Source organism: Oryctolagus cuniculus, chromosome 5 (assembly GCF_051225735.1).
Source record: "Oryctolagus cuniculus isolate XC-2025 breed Fujian yellow rabbit chromosome 5, ASM5122573v1, whole genome shotgun sequence".
In the NCBI taxonomy this organism is placed as follows: Eukaryota; Metazoa; Chordata; class Mammalia; order Lagomorpha; family Leporidae; genus Oryctolagus; species Oryctolagus cuniculus.
In genome coordinates, this window is record NC_142871.1 from 85,763,515 (window position 1) to 85,781,643 (window position 18,129).

Here is an 18,129-nt window from a genome sequence, read left to right on the forward strand (position 1 = left end):
TGGACAGTGAGAGAGAGAGACAGAGAGAAAGGTCTTCCTTTGCCGTTGGTTCATCCTCCAATGGCCGCCGCGGCCTGCGTGCTGTGGCCGGCGCACCGTGCTGATCCGAAGGCAGGAGCCAGGTGCTTCTCCTGGTCTCCCATGGGGTGCAGGACCCAAGCACTTGGGCCATCCTCCACTGCACTCCCTGGCCACAGCAGAGAGCTGGCCTGGAAGGGGGGCAACCGGGACAGAATCTGGTGCCCTGACCCGGACTAGAACCCGGTGTGCCGGCGCCGCAAGGCGGAGGATTAGCCTAGTGAGCCACGGCGCTGGCCAAATATCTTCATTTTTTTAATTTATACATATAATTGATGATCTTTCTTCATTTCTGAAACTCCAAGTTTTCCTCTGGTATCACTTACACAGTGTGAAATTTATTTAAAAATTTTTGGCAGACAAGATGAGCTGATCTGTAATTTTAACCTACAAAACCTTTTATTTTACCTTCATTTCTGAATGATATATAATGGACATCAAATTCTGGGTTACAGTGTTTTCCTTTAAGCTTTTTAAGAACACTGCCTTTTGATGTTCATAGTTTTAATGATAAATCCATTATTATAAAGATTATGTTCTCCCATATGCAGTAATATACAATATGACTTTTTCCTCTGGTTGCTTTCAAGACTTTCTTAACTTTGCATTTCTTTTTTTTTTAAAGATTTATTTTATTTATTTGAAAGTCAGAGTTACAGAGAGAGTTAGAGCCAGAGAGAGAGAGAGAGAGAGAGAGAGAGAGGTCTTCCATCTGCTGATTCACTCCCCAAATGACCACAACGGCCAGAGCTGAGCTGATCTGAAATCCAGGAGCTTCTTCCGGGTCTCCCACATGGGTGCAGGGGCCCAGCACTTGGGCCATCTTCCACTACTTTCCCAGGCCATAGCAGAGAGCTAGATCGGAAGCGGAGCAGCCGCGACTCGAACCAGCGCCCATATGGGATGCCGGCACTGCAGGCCAGGGCTTTAACACTTTGGGCCATAGCGCAGGTCACAGTTTTGCATTTCTTCAGTTTGATTATGTATCTTGGAAAGTTTTCCTTTGAATTGATTTACTCATTGAACTTAAATATATGAATTTATGTATTTCACCAAATGTGGAAAAGTTTTAAGCATTATTTCTTCAAATATATATTATTCAATGCCAATGTATTTCTCCTCTTTTCCTGAGATTCCAGTTATATGAACATTTAATTCTTGGAATTTCCCTGTAAGTTTCTGAAAGGTTATTTCACTTTAATAATATTTTTTCTGCCATATTTTTCAAATTTAATAATTTTTATTGTTCTATTTTCAAACTAATGGATTCTTTTACTCATCTTTATTTACTATTAAGTCTAAGTAAATCTTTTAGTTCTAATTAACATCTTATATTTCTCTTACTTACCTGAGACTTCTTTTCACTCATTTCAAGTATATTCTTTTTTTATATCATAAAGCAATTTTACATTAGGTGCTTTCCAGTTTTTTCTGTTAATTTGAGCATATGGTTCATCTAAGAGTTGCCATATGGTGATTTGAATTTAGAATTAATAATTTCCAGGCTCTTCACATGTTGCATGATTGTTAATTGTATCCTAAAGGTTATTTAGAATCTGTGTTGCTATAATTACCTGATGAAAGCAAATACTTTTCTTTTAGTAGGTAAACCACAAGGTTAAGTTTAGGCTAAGCTTCCTCTTGCTTCTTTGGGAAATGAAGTCTCAGTTTAGTTTTTAAATCTTTAATGGTTGGCTTGAATCTGTATTACACATGTATGTTTCAGAGACTAGATTGAGATTTGTGTAAGTAATTCAAATCTCAATTCAATTCCCCAAGTTTTACTTTGCTTGTTTGGGCTGGTCTTATACATGTGAATCAAGGGTTAGGTTGAGATGTATGCATTCTTACACTGAATTAAGGATTCTTCAGCTTTCTCTTTGGCCACTGAAACGAAGACAGAGTTTCTATCACATTTTTACCTGCCTCTATACTGGACTGTTTTGCTCCATAACTGAAGTCTATTCTCAGAGTAAATTCTCTAGAGGATATACTCTAGCTCACCTCCATGCAGATCCTTCTCCAAGTGTTGTCTCCCTCCTGGCCCCAAATCCGCAGTAGTCAAGTAGTTTTCTGCAACTCCTTCCTTCCTTCCTCTCTTCCTCCCTTCCTCCCTTCCTCTCTCCCTCCCTCCTTTCTCACTTTCTCGCTTTCTTTCTTTCCCTCCCTCCCTCCCCCCCTCCCCCCCCTCCCCGCTCTCCCTTCCTTCCTTCTTTCTTTTTGTCATTCTGTCTTTGGTTTTTAAGAAAATAGGATACAACATAACTATCCACAGAAGGGAAGTGATACAGTGTCCCACAGGCTCCTTAAGGTCATGGTTGTTGATCTCATTTTTATCATCCTGCACCAGGTGCAGTGTGGCCCCTGGATTCCCAGTGGAAACATCACTTGAGGACTTGGTCGGAATGCAGAGCACTGACGCAGAAATTCTTGAGATAGGACCTGCAGTGTGTTTTGCAAAGTCCTTCAGGTACAAACCTGAGAACCACACCTGTGCAGAATCCTCTCACCTGATTCTGGCTGCGGCACATTCTGCATGAAGGGGTGATTCTTTTGCCCTTTGTTTCTGCAGACTCATTTCACTTTACTTCACATTTGCCTCTGGTGTTCATAACAGTCTCTGTCATTTTCTTTTTTTTTAATTGTCAGCTTTATGTGTCTTTTTTTTTTTTTTTTGTCTCTCCAGAGACATTTCATCCCATCCTTTTGTCAGACTTCTCAACATTTTTATCATCAAAGAAAAAATTTCCCCCTCACATCTTTCCACCTGCCATGCTGTAATTGAGAAGAAAGGCATTCCTGGCAAAGTCTTCAGAGTGCACAATATCTTGAATAAGTATAGCTGAGTACAATTGGCATTTATGTGAGCCTAGCTCTTATCTCTAGTCTGAGATCAGACAAAGATGCCTGCTATTTTAGAGCTCAGCTGTCTATATCAGAGAATAAAATGTCTTAGGGATGAGCCACTGAATAACTGCATAAATATGTCTTTGGGGACTAGGACTTTGGAGATTGCCTTCTAATAGAAATGCATTATCTTCAATATTACATTAGAAGTGGGTGATGGGCTTTTAGGCAGAGAGAGCTGTTTTGGAGAAGTAACACCGCCAGACAATCCAACATTTACAATGTAAATGCAGAACTCAGCAACTCACTTACTCATTTCCAAAGGTGTTTCCCTTGCAGTTTGGCCTTCAATCACTATTTTGTCCTCAGATTTCTGACAGTTTACATAACAAGGATACTGTGTTTTTCAGCTTCCAAAGCCCTTTTGCTTATTCTACTGGTTAAGATCCAAAGTCTCACTTGTTTTCTAATGCCCCTTTGTATGTACTTGACTGTAATTCTATGTGTAGCCAGGTGATAGTTGAAGTTTTGCTTTTTTATTCAGAGTAAGCTCCCTGTCCATATTCCAAATTGCCACAATTCCAATTTTCTTTAGCAAGATAAAAAAATTTAAAAAGCAGTACAAAAAACTGCCCCTTCCAATAAATATAAGTTACTTTCCTTTATCCTCTTTTTGGTCTTCTAAGTTAAGAGTGTTTTTCCGTTTCCTTTTATATCTCTTGTTACACAAAAACATAGATCTTATTTTAGCTTCCCTAATTCCATCATCCACATCTTACAAAATCCATGTGCCTCCATAATAGTGCCATCTATTTCTTTTATTCCTTTTTCTATCAGCATATAGTGAAAATCAGACTGACTTCATTTTAGACAATAGTAGGAAGAAGGGAAAATTAGTAAGTAGGCCAAATCTTGTTTGGACCACCCCTCATCATCTCCGATGACATTTTTTCCTTCCATTCATGCTTTGCTGCCTCTTGTACTTTCTGATCTGAAGGCCTCCTGTTCTCTCACCAGCTCACAGGCTTGGGTCACATCCACCCTTATTGACCAGAGGACCAGCATCAAAATAACAGACCAGGGCTGCAAACTGACAAGACAAAAGAGTCCACATGGGCTAATTACTATTTTTAAAGAGAAATTATAAATAAATGGGCAAGGACCTGGACAGACAAAACAGACACTTGTGTTTGAGTCCTAGCTCCCCTAAAGCTACATGACAAACATCTCAAGTAAATCACGTTAGCTCTCTGACCTCATCTGCTGAACTCTTGGTCCTTTCTCACCGTAACTTCTGTGATTCTGTAAGACTGTTGACTAATGTGATCACTTCCAGAAGAACTTTCACCCATAAGAATTATTTAAATTTGGTGGTTAATAAGTCTGTAGCATCAGTGTTTCTAGTAAGAATATGGAATCAGGCTGAAGATATTTGGAGAAGGTACTAGTAAACCTGCTTAGAGAATATCCATTTTGTATTTAAAATAGGAAAACAATGGAATTTTAAATCTAAACCATCAGTCAGTGTCTGGTTTATGTTGGTTTAATATAAGCCATCCTGGTTGTCCCTCAGGATCACGTTGGGAGCTTTATTTGCCATGTCTTATCTCTGCTGTTGTATTTTTACCCCTTGGCTTCAATGATGTCCTTCGTCAGCATGTGTGAAGACACAAATACTCCCATTTGGGAACATGCAGTGCTATCTTTCCTGCCAGTATTTTCCATAAAAATAGTTTCTCTTGATAAACATTATGGATAAAAATGTAAAAACCTAGCAGCTGGCAGCTCCTTTAACAAACTAAACATAACAACCTTTCTGCTTCAAGAAAAAAATGTGAAATATAAGAGCTGTAGAGGCTATGGACAGGTATATTTGAAGGTTAGCCTTCACTGAAAGATAAGAGAAACGATTACATGTTTCACATCAGAAGAAGCATAGCCAGGGGCTGGCATTGTGGTGTCACCAGTAAAGCCACCACCTATGACGCCAGCACCCCATATGGGTGCCTGTTTCTCTGCTGGCTGCTCCACTTCTGATGCAGCTCCCTGCTAATGGACTGAGAAAAGCAGCAGGAGGTGGACCCTGCACCCATGTGGGAGAACCAGAAGAAGCTCCTGGCTCCTAGATTCGGCCTGACCTAGCCCTGGCAGTTGCGGTCATCCGGGGAGTGAATCAAAGGATGGAAGGTATCTCTCTCTCTCTTTCTTTCTGTCTCTCCCTCTCTCTCTGTAATTCTGATTTTCAAACAAATAAATTCCTTTAAAAAAAAGCAGCATAACCAATTTACAGGTTTTCTAGATCAATACTTTGCTTGAAACAGAGAAAATTTTCTTAATTTACTTCAAATTCTCATAATGAGGTTTAACAGAGTACTGTAGAGACAGCAGAGATCCAGAGAGTTTCATTATAAACACCTAGGAACGTAATCATGGCCAGGCCTTGCAGGAACAAGAATCAGTTCCCAGAGTTCATGCAGGGCCCATAATTAATAACCTTCTTAAAATCACCAACACTTACTTAAAATCATCAATGACTCTTAGCTTCTTTCTTTCTCATAGTGTCTCCTTTTTAATAGTTGCTGCTTCCCACAGCTCTGGTTTGTCCATGGCCCACTGTGACATTGCCTCTTCTATTTCCCATTTCTTCCAGTCAACTACTAACCAGGCCTGACCCTGCTTAGCTTCCGAGATCAAAGGAGATTCAGCACATTCAGGGTGGTATGGCTGTAGATGCTATTTCCTATTCTATTGCTAAATTCATCATTCTCATTTATTTTTTTTTTTCTCTTAAAGTTCCTTAGACAGAGAATCAACTTGTTCTGGTTAATTTTTAAAAATAAGTTAGTTAATCTTTTGATAGACAAAAATATGTGTTTATCATGCAGATTATAATGTTTTTTTAAAATACATATACTTGTGGAAGGGTTAGATCAAATTAAATGACAAATGCATCACCTCACATGTTTTTCATTTTCTACTGTTGAGAACACTTAAATCTACTTTCTGGGTTGGACATTTGGCCTAATCATTTACATGCTGATTGGGAGGCCTTCATGCCCTGTCAGAGTGCCTAGGTTTGATGTCTGGCTGCTGCTGGATTCCAGCTTCCTACTAAGTACATCCTGGGAAGCAGTAGGTGAATGTTCAGGTTGTCACGTCCCAGGACACTCCTGTGGAAAGCTTGTATTCAGTGCCCAGTTCTTAGCCATTGTGGGCATCTGGAGAGTGAACTAGTGGATGGGAGCTCTCTGTCTCTATCTCTCTGCCTCTGGAATGAAAGAGTAAACAAATAAATATATATATTTTAAATCTATGTTATTTTCATAGGTTGTTTAACATATTGTTTAATACATTGTAATTACTGTAGTCACCATGTTGTACAATAGATATCTTGAACTATTCCTCTTTTCTAAATGAAATTTTGTGTCCTTTCGCTAACATCTTGGCAATCACCCCCTCCAGCCTCCATGCTCCTGGTAACTAACACTCTCCTCTGATTCTGTGAGCTTGACACTTTAAGATTCACACACAAGTTTGAGATATCATCTTGTATTTGTCTTCCTGTGCCTGGGATACTGAGTATTCATGACAGTGAGGAGCAAAAGGGTTTGCCTTACATTGCTGGCAGGAGTTAAGTTGGTCTAAGCACTTTGCAGAAGAGTTTAGGTTGACTTAGTGAAACTAAAAATGCACAATTCACGACCCAGCAATTCCACTTCTAGGGATTTAACTTGGAGGAACTCAGACTTATAAGAAGGTATATCAAAAAGCTTTTGGAAAATGTAGTTATAAGTAAGTTTATTTTGCTACCAACAAATTGAAACTCATAATTTTTTTCATAGAATTCATTTTCCTCACACTTTTTGAAGATATTTTGTATGCACTAAAATGTATTGTTTAAACACCTTTATATTAGTGACAACATGTCTCCTAAATATCAAACCCTGAAAATAGCCTACATGTCTACTAACAACAAATGGAGAAAACTGGTGGAGTCACACAGTGGATATAATAAAAATGAATAAATTTCAGCTATATACAACAACAAGCATGAATCTTATAAGCATAATGTTAGTAAAAGGAGCCAAAGACAAGAGAAAATATATAATTTTATATAAGTTCCCAAATCTGTAAAATCCATTTATGTAAGTTTCAAAACTGGTAAAATCAAGCCATCTTGCTTAGAAGCATACACTTAAATAATACCAAAAATGTGTACTTTTATCTTAAAATAAATGGTCTGTTTGTTCCAGAATGCAAAAAAATTGATAAAAGAAAATTACTTGTAAGCTATAGAATGTCTGTAAAATACTTCCAAATAGGGAGTTTAAGGGAAGCAACAAAATATTTTAAAATGTTGACAAATTTGACTCAATCATATAGGTATATTTATAACTTGAAAAATTTAAGTGTGTGAATTTTTTAAAATAAGAAAATGATATGTTGGGGGATGTAAAAAGAGTTAAGTAGAATTTAGTTATTCTGTCAACAGAAGAAATTGCTTTTGGGGGATGGTGCTGTGGTATAGTGGGGTAAAGCCGCCATCTGCTTCATTGGCATCCCATATGGGCACTGGTTGGACTCCTGGCTGTTCCACTTCAGATCCAGCTCCCTGCTAATGTGCCTGGAAAAGCAATGGAGGATTGCTCAAGTGCTTGGCCCCTGAACCCATGTGGCAGTCCCAGAAGAAGCTCCTGGCTCCTGGCTTTGGCCTGGTCCAGTGCCAGCTGTTGCAGCCATTTGGGGAGTGAACCAAGAGATGGGAGATCTCTTACTCTCCGTCTGTCCCTCGCTCTCTGTGATTCTGACTTTCAAGTAAATAAAATAAATCCTAAAAAAAAAAAAGAAATTGATTTTTGAGAGTACAGAACATTCTTAATAAGAAATAGCAAAGACCATCCTAAATATCTATATTTGTCCAGGTAAAAATCCCTTATATTACCACAATAGTTTTCAGGATAAATGAAAGAAAATCATGGCTATTTATGAAGATTGACAAAACACAGCATACATATTTACTATTGTTTTCTCTAGGTTTAAAATGCCCTTGTCAATTGGTTGCTTTTTAAAATTTAATTTAATTTAATTGATTTATTTGAAAGTCAGAGTTACGTACAGAGAGGAGAGGCAGAGAGACAGAGAGAAGTCTTCCATCCACTGGTTCACTCCCCAGTTGGCTGCAATGGCCGGAACTATGCAGATCTGAAGCCAGGAGTCAGGAGTCTCCTCTGGGTCTCCCACATGGATGCAGGGCATAGCGCCGGCCCCAGTTGGTTGCTTTTAAAACCTGCACTTATAGACCATCTTATGGAATAAATCAGAAAACCTAAAGAGTGGCAGTGCTGTCACTGTTCACAATGTCTTTTCATTTCCAGTATAATTAGTGACTGAATCCCCAGAAGTCACTATGAATCATATCTTAGTAGAGGACTCCACTGTCCTGCATTTGAATATCAAATATCAACAATTACCAAAGTAAATTAACAGGAGTCACTCCGCCTTATCAGCAACAGGGTGTTTTTGCATTTCACTCACATTTCCTTCAAGTTGTCACCTACAAGCCTGGTATCAGAAACTAAGTTCTCACAAAGAAACTAGTAGTTTTCTGGCTAGTGGTGTGAAAGGGAATGGGTTCAGGGGTGCAGGTTTCCCCATATAAGCTGCTAATGTTAACACAGGTAGAAACCTCTTAGAGAGGATTTCCAGAATACTTTCATTATTGAAGCAGAAGACTTTGAGAAAGCCGGCTTCTTAGCTTCATATCAGCAAAATTAATTACAAATGAATTCATTAATTTCATGTAATTGTAGTTAGTGTACTTTTTTTTAATTAGCCTTAGTCCATCTTCTCCTGCTATAACAAAATACCATGGACTGGGTGATTTATAAAGAAAAGAAATTCACTTCTCATTGTTCTGGAAGCTAGAGAGTCCAACATCAAGATGTTGGCATCTGGTATGGGTCTTTTTGCTGGATCATAGCAGGCAAGTGAGCTCAGGTGAGATAGAAAGAGGGGGTGGGAGGCAGGAAGTTGAAATGATGACAAACTCCCTAGATAAAGGCATTAGTCCATTCATAAGTGTTGTGCCCTGATGACCTAATCTCAATTCTGTTATCAGAAATCCAGAAATCTTAATACTGTTACAATAGTTATTAAATTTCATCATCAATTTTGTTTTCCTTTTCTTTTTTTTTAACTTTTATTTAATGAATATAAATTTCCAAAGTACAGCTTATGGATTTATAGGAACAAAGTGTCATTTTCTGGCACATCCGAGGACACTGCTGCAGTTTCAGGTAATGCGAACAGAATCTGAGGCTCCTAGCTTTGAAATAAAGGAAATGTGTTGGCAAGAGCCATGGAAACATGTCTGTCACATGAAAGTAACCAAAATTCTGACTCTAGGTGTTATACCAGGTACTCAGGCACGAGTTATCTCTCAAGCCTTAGGATCATATGGCTATAGTTTTGCAAAACACAAGTTTCTTTCACATTAATATCTCTGTACCAATGTAAATTAGAATTAGCTAAATAAGAAGGACATCAAATTAATGATGAATTCTAGAATAGTTTTAAAAACAAAGTTCAAGAATCTTAGGTGGTCAAATCCATATCCTAAGGGTGGAATCTGACTACAAAGAGAATGTGAAAGAAAAACTGACACCAACTCTTGCCTTTATTATGAGTAAAATAATGTGCACATCATGTTCCTGGTCAAAGCAAAGAAAAATGCTTGCCTCCTGAGATTCCATGTCAGCCTTCCTGAAATCAAATTAAACAAAAACTCCAGAAGGTCACCTTGTGTAGGGAGCCATTTTCTATAAGTTACAACTCCCTGTTAAAACAATATTCTGTGACTTTTAAAATGTTGATGCATGCCCTATAAGCAAATTGCTGTTTCTACCATGAGAAAACTAAGTCTAAACTTGAAAATCTTAGTGATTTTGTGTCCTTTCCTTTAAATGCTTGATGATTTTTTAAAACTTTGTGAGCAAAACTTGCAAGTAAAAACCCTTTCTCTTCATAATCCCTTTGTGTCTGCATCTTCCTTTCACAGTTATAATACTATACAGAAAAGAAAAGAAGTAATTATGGTAAAAATTAGGATTACCTTCACAAGAGAGGGGGTTACACTTAGGAAGAAGTAAATATAGGACTGCTGATATGATATATCAATCTTTGATTTCTTCATTGGATGCTGAAATTAGTGATTGGTTCATCGTGCTTGTCTGGAAATAGTTCTCTATGAATCTTTCATGTTTAGGTATGTCTAAGGAACAGAGGCAGTGACTATGTTTTGCTCCAGAATACTTTCTGGAGCCTGACCATATGGAGAATTCATTTGGACAATAAGGAGAATGTCTTCCTGAAAAGCAGAGGGCAGGTTTGCTTGGGTGACAACCATTAAAGATATTTCCTTCTGGAGCAAAGACAGATAAGCAGGTTGAAGTTGCTTAAGCTTTGAGTTCTGTTCTTCCAGCATCTCTGACATGGTGGCAGCCTCAGCTGTTAACTAGTGGGTGGTGTAAAATCATAGACCTTTCGTGATATTTGACAATAATTTGTTAAATTGTGCAATTATATCTTACGACTTTTTACTCTGTGCACTGTATTTTATAATATGAAAAGTTAAACATTGTAATTAATGACAAAATACAACTTGTCTGATGTTTCTCATATTTCAAATGCATTTTTGAAATAAAATCCTGCAGAATTCTGAAAAATTCTATGTTTGTGGGGAAAAACTTGTTTTTTTAATTTTTATTAATATAAAGAGAACAGATTTAATATATTTCATAGGTATAATTCTAAGATAATAATACTTCTCTCTCTCCCTCTCTCTTTTCCTGAATACCCCTTCTTTGTTCCCTTTTTTCTTTAATGTTTGAAAAAACATGATTTGAATATACTCTAATCACAGGTTTAATACATCACTAACCATAATATTCAGTAAGTAAAAAGTAGGAAGACCACAGTTACACAGTCATATAAACAAGGGCTGAAAACAACAATGAAATCACAAGATGTCTGTTTTGTTTCTATACATTTTTTGTATTATGTATTAACTACTATGTATAAGAGAAAACATATGGCATTTGTCATTTGGGGAACTTATTTTACCAAGCATAATGGTTTCAAATTGCATCCATTTGTTTCAAGGAGCAGGGTTTCATTTTTTTTTTTTTTTACAGCTGAGTAGTACTCCTCAGTGTATATGTACCACATGTTTTTATCCAGTCATCAGTTGATGGACATCTGGGTTGATTTCACATCTTAGCTGTTATGAATTGAGCTGCAATAAACATGGGGTACAGATCTCTTTCATATGCTGATTTCATTTCATTTGGGTAAATTCCCAGGAGTGAGATGGCTGGGTAACATGGTATGTCTATTTCCAGATATTTTTGAAAACTTATCTTTAAAATCTCTAAGATAGGAGTATATTTTTGTAACTCCCTTGAAACAGCAGCCTTGCACTTTCCTTCGACAATCCCCCAATGAGTTACAGAGAAAATTTTAGTGTCAAAAGAAAATGATCCAAACAGATGGAGAAGACGTATAAACCACAATTAATGGAAAAAGTAAGCTTCATCACTGGTGATGTGGCTTAGTGAACAGAAGGTAAGATTTGTATTTGACAAAAGGAGATGAAAAATAAATGAAATGCATGTTAAAAAAAAGAAACAGCAGTAAGAGCTTGTCTGCAGCTTTTGCAGACTTTGCAGTATCCTGGCCTGTGACAGAGGATCTGAACCCAGGGCACTTTGGCCTAACAAGGAGACTGCCAGGGTTACAATGATGAGAGAAGCAAGTTGATGTGGAAATGTGGCTTCCCAAACACTGGACCATCTGCTGGCCAAATGGCAAGATATACTTTGTTCCAGGGATGGGAACAGTTTGGAATAAAGGTTATGCTGAGAGCAGATGCTAGATGTCTTTTTCTGAGGAACTGAAATTCAGGGGCGAAATTAACCAGAGTCAACTATAAAAAATGATGGCTAAAAAAAAGTCAGTATAAAATCCTCTTTCTAGTAGCTAGTAATATGATTTCAACAGCAGTTCTGGGATGTTTTAACTGAAATAGCTTTCATACCAGAGGAGTCCCAACTCATTTTTGGCTATTGTTAAGTAGATGAGATAGATTTTAACAGCAAATCGAAAATTTCTGTGATATATATTGTGTTAATTATAAGATAGATGCCTATTTTTGTTCTTTTTTTAAAAAAGTTTTTTTTATTTATTCGAAAGTCAGAGTTACACACAGAGAGAAGGAGAGACAGAGTGAGGGAGGCAGATCTTCCATCCGCTTGTTCACTCCCCAATTGGCTGCAAATGGCTGGAGCTGTGCTGATCTAAAGCCAGAAGCCAGCATCTTCTTCCGGGTCCCACCGCAGGTGCAGGGGCCCAAGGACTTGGGCCATCTTCTACTGCTTTCCCAGGACATGGCAGAGAGCTGGATTGGAAGAGGAGCAACCAGGACTAGAACCGGTGCCCACATGGGATGCCAGTGCTTGAGGCCAGGGCTTTTAACCTGCTGCACTACAGAGCTGTCCCCTTATTTTATTATTTATTTGTTTATTTTTATCTTAACTAAAAGATTTTATATTTAAAAAAATTAGTCATTATTTTTCTGTCAAATGAGTTGCAAATGTTTTCTCCCATATTTTGAGCTTTGCATAGTGGCAGTATTGCAGCCAATGAAGTTTATCTGAGGCATCATTATAGGAAACTGAAAACTTCCTAATTCCGCAATACTTTGTTTATATTTCTTTTATTGTAACATTTGATTCATAAATTTAAAATTTGTAAAACATCAAATATCAATAGTTTGTGACTTTTGGCTTTATATATATTTTTAAAAACTTTCTTTCCCATTGCATTACTTATTTTATTTTACTTAGTTATTTTTTTTTCTTTTTCACCATTGTTTATTACCCAAAAGAAGCTGTCAAAGTACTTGTATATTTACATGCCATAACATCTTCCTATCTTTTTCGATCTCAGAAAATCAAACAAGCACCTAATTGAGTTGCTTGGCCTCTAAATAACTATTCAGTATTTTGATTGTTTGCTAACTGATGATGAATATATTTTACTTCTTTTTTTTTTTAACTTTTATTTAATGAATATAAATTTCCAAAGTACAGCTTATGGATTACAATGGCTTCCCCCCCATAACGTCTCTCCCACCCGCATCCCTCCCCATTTCTACTCCCTCTCTCCTTCCATTCACATGAGGATTCATTTTCGATTCTCTTTATCTACAGAAGATGAGTTTAGCATACATTAAGTAAAGATTTCAACAGTTTGCTCCCACACAAAAATAAAGTGAAAAATAATAGATGATTTTTTAAATGATGATGAAATCAGATCAGACCAATTGTCATGTTTAATCCCAGTGAGAGTCAAGTTGGGAATTGATAATTTCTTCTTTTTTTTTTTTTTTTTTTTACAGAAGATCAGTTTAGTATACATTAAGTAAAGATTTCAACAGTTTGCACCCCCATAGAAACACAAAGCAAAATATACTGTTTGAGTACTCATTATAGCATTAAGTCTCAATGTACAGCACATTAAGGACAGAGATCCTACATGAGGAGTAAGTGCACAGTGACTCCTGTTGTTGACTTTACAAATTGACACTCCTGATTATGGCATCAGTAATCTCCCTATGCACCAGTCATGAGTTTCCAAGGCTATGGAAGCCCCTTGAGTTCTCTGACTCTTATCTTGTTTAGACAAGGTCATATTCAAAGTGGAGGTTTTCTCCTCCCTTCAGAGAAAGGTACCTCCTTCTTTGAAGACCTGTTCTTTCCACTGGGATCTCACTCACAGAGATCTTTCATTTAGGGTGTTTTGTTTTTTTTTTTTTTTTTTTTTTTTTTTTTTTTTTTGCCAGAGTGTCTTGGCTTTCCATGCCTGAAATACTCTCATGGGATTTTCAGCCAGATCTGAATGCCTCTAGGGCTGATTCTGAGGCCAGAGTGCTGTTTAGGACATCCGCCATTCTATGAGTCTGCTGAGTATCTCACTTCCCATGTTGGATCACTCTCCCCTTTATTTATTCTATCAGTTAGTATTAGCAGGTACTAGACTTGCTTATGTGCTTCCTTTGACTCTTAGTCCTTTCATTATGATCAATTGTGAACTGAAACTGATCACTTGGACTGGTGAGATGGCATTGGTACATGCCTTACTTAGTTATTTTTAATATTTATTTATTTATTTGTAAAGGCAGAATTACAGAGAGAGAGAAACAGAATGAGAGAGAGAGAATCTTCTATCTTCTGAGTCACTCTCATAATGGTTGCAATGGTGGGGCCTGGGCCAGGCAGAATCCAGGAGCTTGGAACTCCATCCGGGTCTCCCAAGTACTTTCCAGGGGCTTGGGTACTTAAGCCATCTTCTTCTTCTTTGCCAGGTGCACCAGCGGTATGCTGGATCTGAAACAGAACAGCCAGGACTCCAACTGGTGTTCACATGAGATGCCAGCATTGCAGACAGCAATTTAACCCACTGCACCACAACACTGGCCACACAATATTGCCATTCTTTAGTTTTATTTGAAAGGCAGAGAAAGGGAGACAAAAAGAAATTTCCCATATTCTGGTTTATTTCCCAAATGCTCACAACAGCCAGGCACTGGGCCAGACAATTAGGAGCCCAGGAAGTCCATCCTCATCTCCCTCGGTGGTGTAGGGGGGGATTGGGAATCCAACTACTTGTATTCATTGTCAGCCTCCCAGGGTGCACATTAACAGGAAGCTGGAAATGGAGAACAGAACCAGGACTTGAATAGACTCACCTATGGGATGTGGTCATCCCCAGTGACCACTGCACCAAATGCCCAGGCCAGGATTACTTTTTAAATCAAAAAATATTTTGCTACTGCTTTTGTGATTTAAATGTATATATTGGTTTTCCAGAAATATATTTCAAGGCGAAGATACGGGTGTAGCAAAATATTTGGGGGGCATTCAATCACCTAACGTGAAATTACCTTTAAAATAGCTGAGATTAGATCAGTGGTGACAACTGGTGTCTGTGACAGCCTTATCTTAAGAATTTACATTTGGTGTTAGTCAATTCAGATCTTAATAAAGGGAGAACCACTTCCTTGCTTCCAACCCTTTGTTGTTTGTTGTCCCAGAGCTGACAGAGGAGCACCACACACTGATAAATTTTGGAATTCTTTATTGTTGGGTGTCAAGAGAGGGCTCATGCCCTAAAGACCTCTCAATCCCAAAGTTCAAAGCAACACAGTTTATAAAGGCAAAACCACAAGAAGGGGAGGGGGAATACATGGTTGTTTGGGTCAAGCTGACCTAAAGCATATGCAAAACTAATATCAATTACAGTCTTGACAATACCAATTACAGACTTGACATTAGTCCAGGTACCAACCTAAATCATATGTGGGACATAGACAAATTATAATCTTAAAATTAATCCAGGAGCAGCGTATCTGTTTGAAACTTGAATTATCATGCTAGGGTATTGCTCTGTTTTGCCAAGCAGGATGAGGTGTACTGTTATTGTCTTAGTTTTAGACCATAGTTAGTTTCAGACCATAGTTTCACAGTGAGGGGTGTTTTCTCAAGATGGATTCTTGGGTGCTGTAAAATGGAGTCCCTGCTGTCAAGGTGTCACTTCATATTGGCTGCTACATTTCTTCACAGGTCAACTACCAAACTTCATGTATTCATTCATGCTTGGGCTTGAACTAAATTAGGAATGGTGAGTTCTAATCTAATCTCTGCCTGGTCATGTGATTTTTGGAAAAATCTGTTTTATTATGCTGAGTGCCAATGTCTTTCCCTATTAAAATGAAGATATTAAAAGATGACCACCAAGATCTTTCCAGAAGTTAAATTATAAATGCTATAATGCTTTCCAGTTCTGATTTCTCATACAACTTCATATGTACAGATACTTTAGATCACACAGAACTGGATAGCCTGTTGACATCTGAAAACTATTCAAATTATACTCATCTCATACTCCTCATGCCAAAACAGCATTCGCCCTTGATGTTCCCTCTGCCTGGATCATTTTTCTCTGCATGTTTCATCTCCTCTTTTCACTCAGGTCTCTGATGAAATGCAAGTCTGGCAGAGAAGGTTTCTTCTACTGCCTTCATAAAATAACAAACTCTATGCCCAAACTGTCATTCTTTTCACTTTTTTACACTTATTTTTTTAGAATAGAACTCTTACTTCCTGACATGTACTCATATTATTGTAACCCCAATTACTATGTGCACCAATCAGTATTGGCTAAAGCAACAAAGAGCCCCAATATTTTAGTAGCTTGTAACAATGGTCATTACTCGTTTGCCTATGTCAAACGATCTCTGTGGGCAGCCTGCAGCTCTTGGTGCTCCTGCTGAAGTGACATCCTGAGAGTAGGGACTCCATTTACAGCACCCAAGAATCCATCTGGAGAAGTCATCCCTCATCGTGAGACTACGGTCTGAAACCATGGTCTAAAACTAAGACAGTAACAGTACACCTCATCCTGCTTGGCAAAACATAGCATGATTGCTCAAGCTTCAAACAGATACACTGCACTTGGATTAATGTTAAGCTTGTAACTTGTCTATGTCCCACATATGATTTAGGTCGGTACCTGGACTAATGTCAAGTCTGTATTGGTATTGTCAAGACTGTAATTGATATTAGTTTTGCATATACTTTAGGTCAGCTTGACCCTAACAACCATGTATTCCCCCTCCCCTTCTTGTGGTTTTGCCTTTATAAACTGTGCTGCTTTGAGCATTGGAGTTGAAAGGCCTTTAGGGCATGGGTCCTCTCTTGACACCCAACAATAAAGGACTCCAAAATTTATCAGTGTGTGGTGTTCCCCTGTCAGCACTCGCTCAGGGACAACACTGAGAATAGCAATGACTTAAATTGAAAAAGTATTCCTTCTCTAGAATAAACTGTTCTTACAGCAAAGGGCAGAGACCAACCAGGATATCTCAATTAAAATTTTGCTCAGATGTGACAGTCACATCTGCTCAAAATTTAATTGGTGAAAGCATACCAGTAATCAAGCACAAAGCCAGAGAGGCTAGTAGAATATGTGAGGATACTTCAAAAATGTTGTGCAAAATTAAAGTTAAAAGATAAATTGTGGTGCAAAAAATGTTGCAATTCTTGTGTAGTTTCTCTATAATATGTATTATTTTCCACAAATTTTTTGAAGACCTTCTCACAACATCAGGGTCAAGTCAAATGACAATAAATGTTCCCAATAGATGCAACAATCCTATTTTTAGGGACAGTAATCTAATATTTCAAAAATATAAATTCTGTGACATGGTTCTTTCTCTGTAGTATCCCTGAAGTCTATAACAGTAAATATTCAAGAAGTACTATTTGAATGAATTAAAAAAATAATACCCTCATCCCTCGAGTGCACTTTTGCTGCTGTAACTGACCTCCATTTGGCCTTTATCCTCTCAACCATGGCTTTGGTGTGGCACAGAAAGATGAGATGATCTGAATAACCTCCTTGTCCAGTGATCATTGGATAGTAAAAAACATCTTCAGTTTTATAATAAAATATTTGCATTTCTGTCTTATTTTTTTAAAAGATTTATTGATTTATTTGAAAGGCAGAAATATAGAAAGAAATCTTTATGCCTTTTTAAACAAAGTGTTTTTCTCACAAATTTCAGCCTCAGGGTTGATATCCTGCTGCTGGTGTAATGCTAGGATGTGGCAATAACTTCAGCCACTTTCAGCGGCACGGCGACCACTGCTAACCCCTTCGGCAGCCACCAGTATGTTTTCTGCAGTTACTGATCACTCATAATACAGAGTGGAAAGCATGGTCAGGCTGGGAAGATGAAACCTTCTCCTTCTCTGTTCCTGTGAGGTGAAATAGCTTTCTGTATATACGATTTCATGCTTCAAATCAAATGTGTGGGATATTTAAATAATTCTGTTTCCTTTTCCCTGAGCAACTAACCCTGCATATCACCAGTGACTAGAAGTTTGTGTTCTGGATCAATAGACTGGATTTAGATTCTAGTGCATTTTCTAGCTGACTTTGGGTTTGTTATGTAACTCCTCTAAGCATCAATTTTAAAACTATGAACTTAACATTAATACTGGTACATTCCTCATGGGTCATTATACGAATTTAAGAGGGGCCAGCGCTGTGGCATAGCAGGTAAAGCCACCGTCTGCAATGCTA

At 37.9% G+C, this 18,129-nt stretch overlaps 1 long non-coding RNA gene and 1 pseudogene across 5 annotated transcripts in view; both read left to right on the plus strand.

Moving 5' to 3' along the window:
- The first annotated feature begins 4,657 nt into the window (after positions 1 to 4,657).
- LOC138849638 (uncharacterized) overlaps positions 4,658 to 18,129 on the plus strand; it is a 180,011-nt gene continuing 166,539 nt past the window's right edge. For 2 of the 5 annotated variants that reach the window (XR_016233872.1, XR_016233876.1), the window contains exon 1: positions 4,659 to 5,112. This is a non-coding gene — a long non-coding RNA (uncharacterized LOC138849638). Of the gene's footprint in view, positions 5,113 to 18,129 lie in introns of all 5 variants that reach the window. The other 3 variants (XR_016233874.1, XR_016233875.1, XR_016233873.1) reach the window with 3 other exon arrangements.
- Positions 12,595 to 12,726, plus strand: LOC138849901 (U4 spliceosomal RNA; annotated as a pseudogene).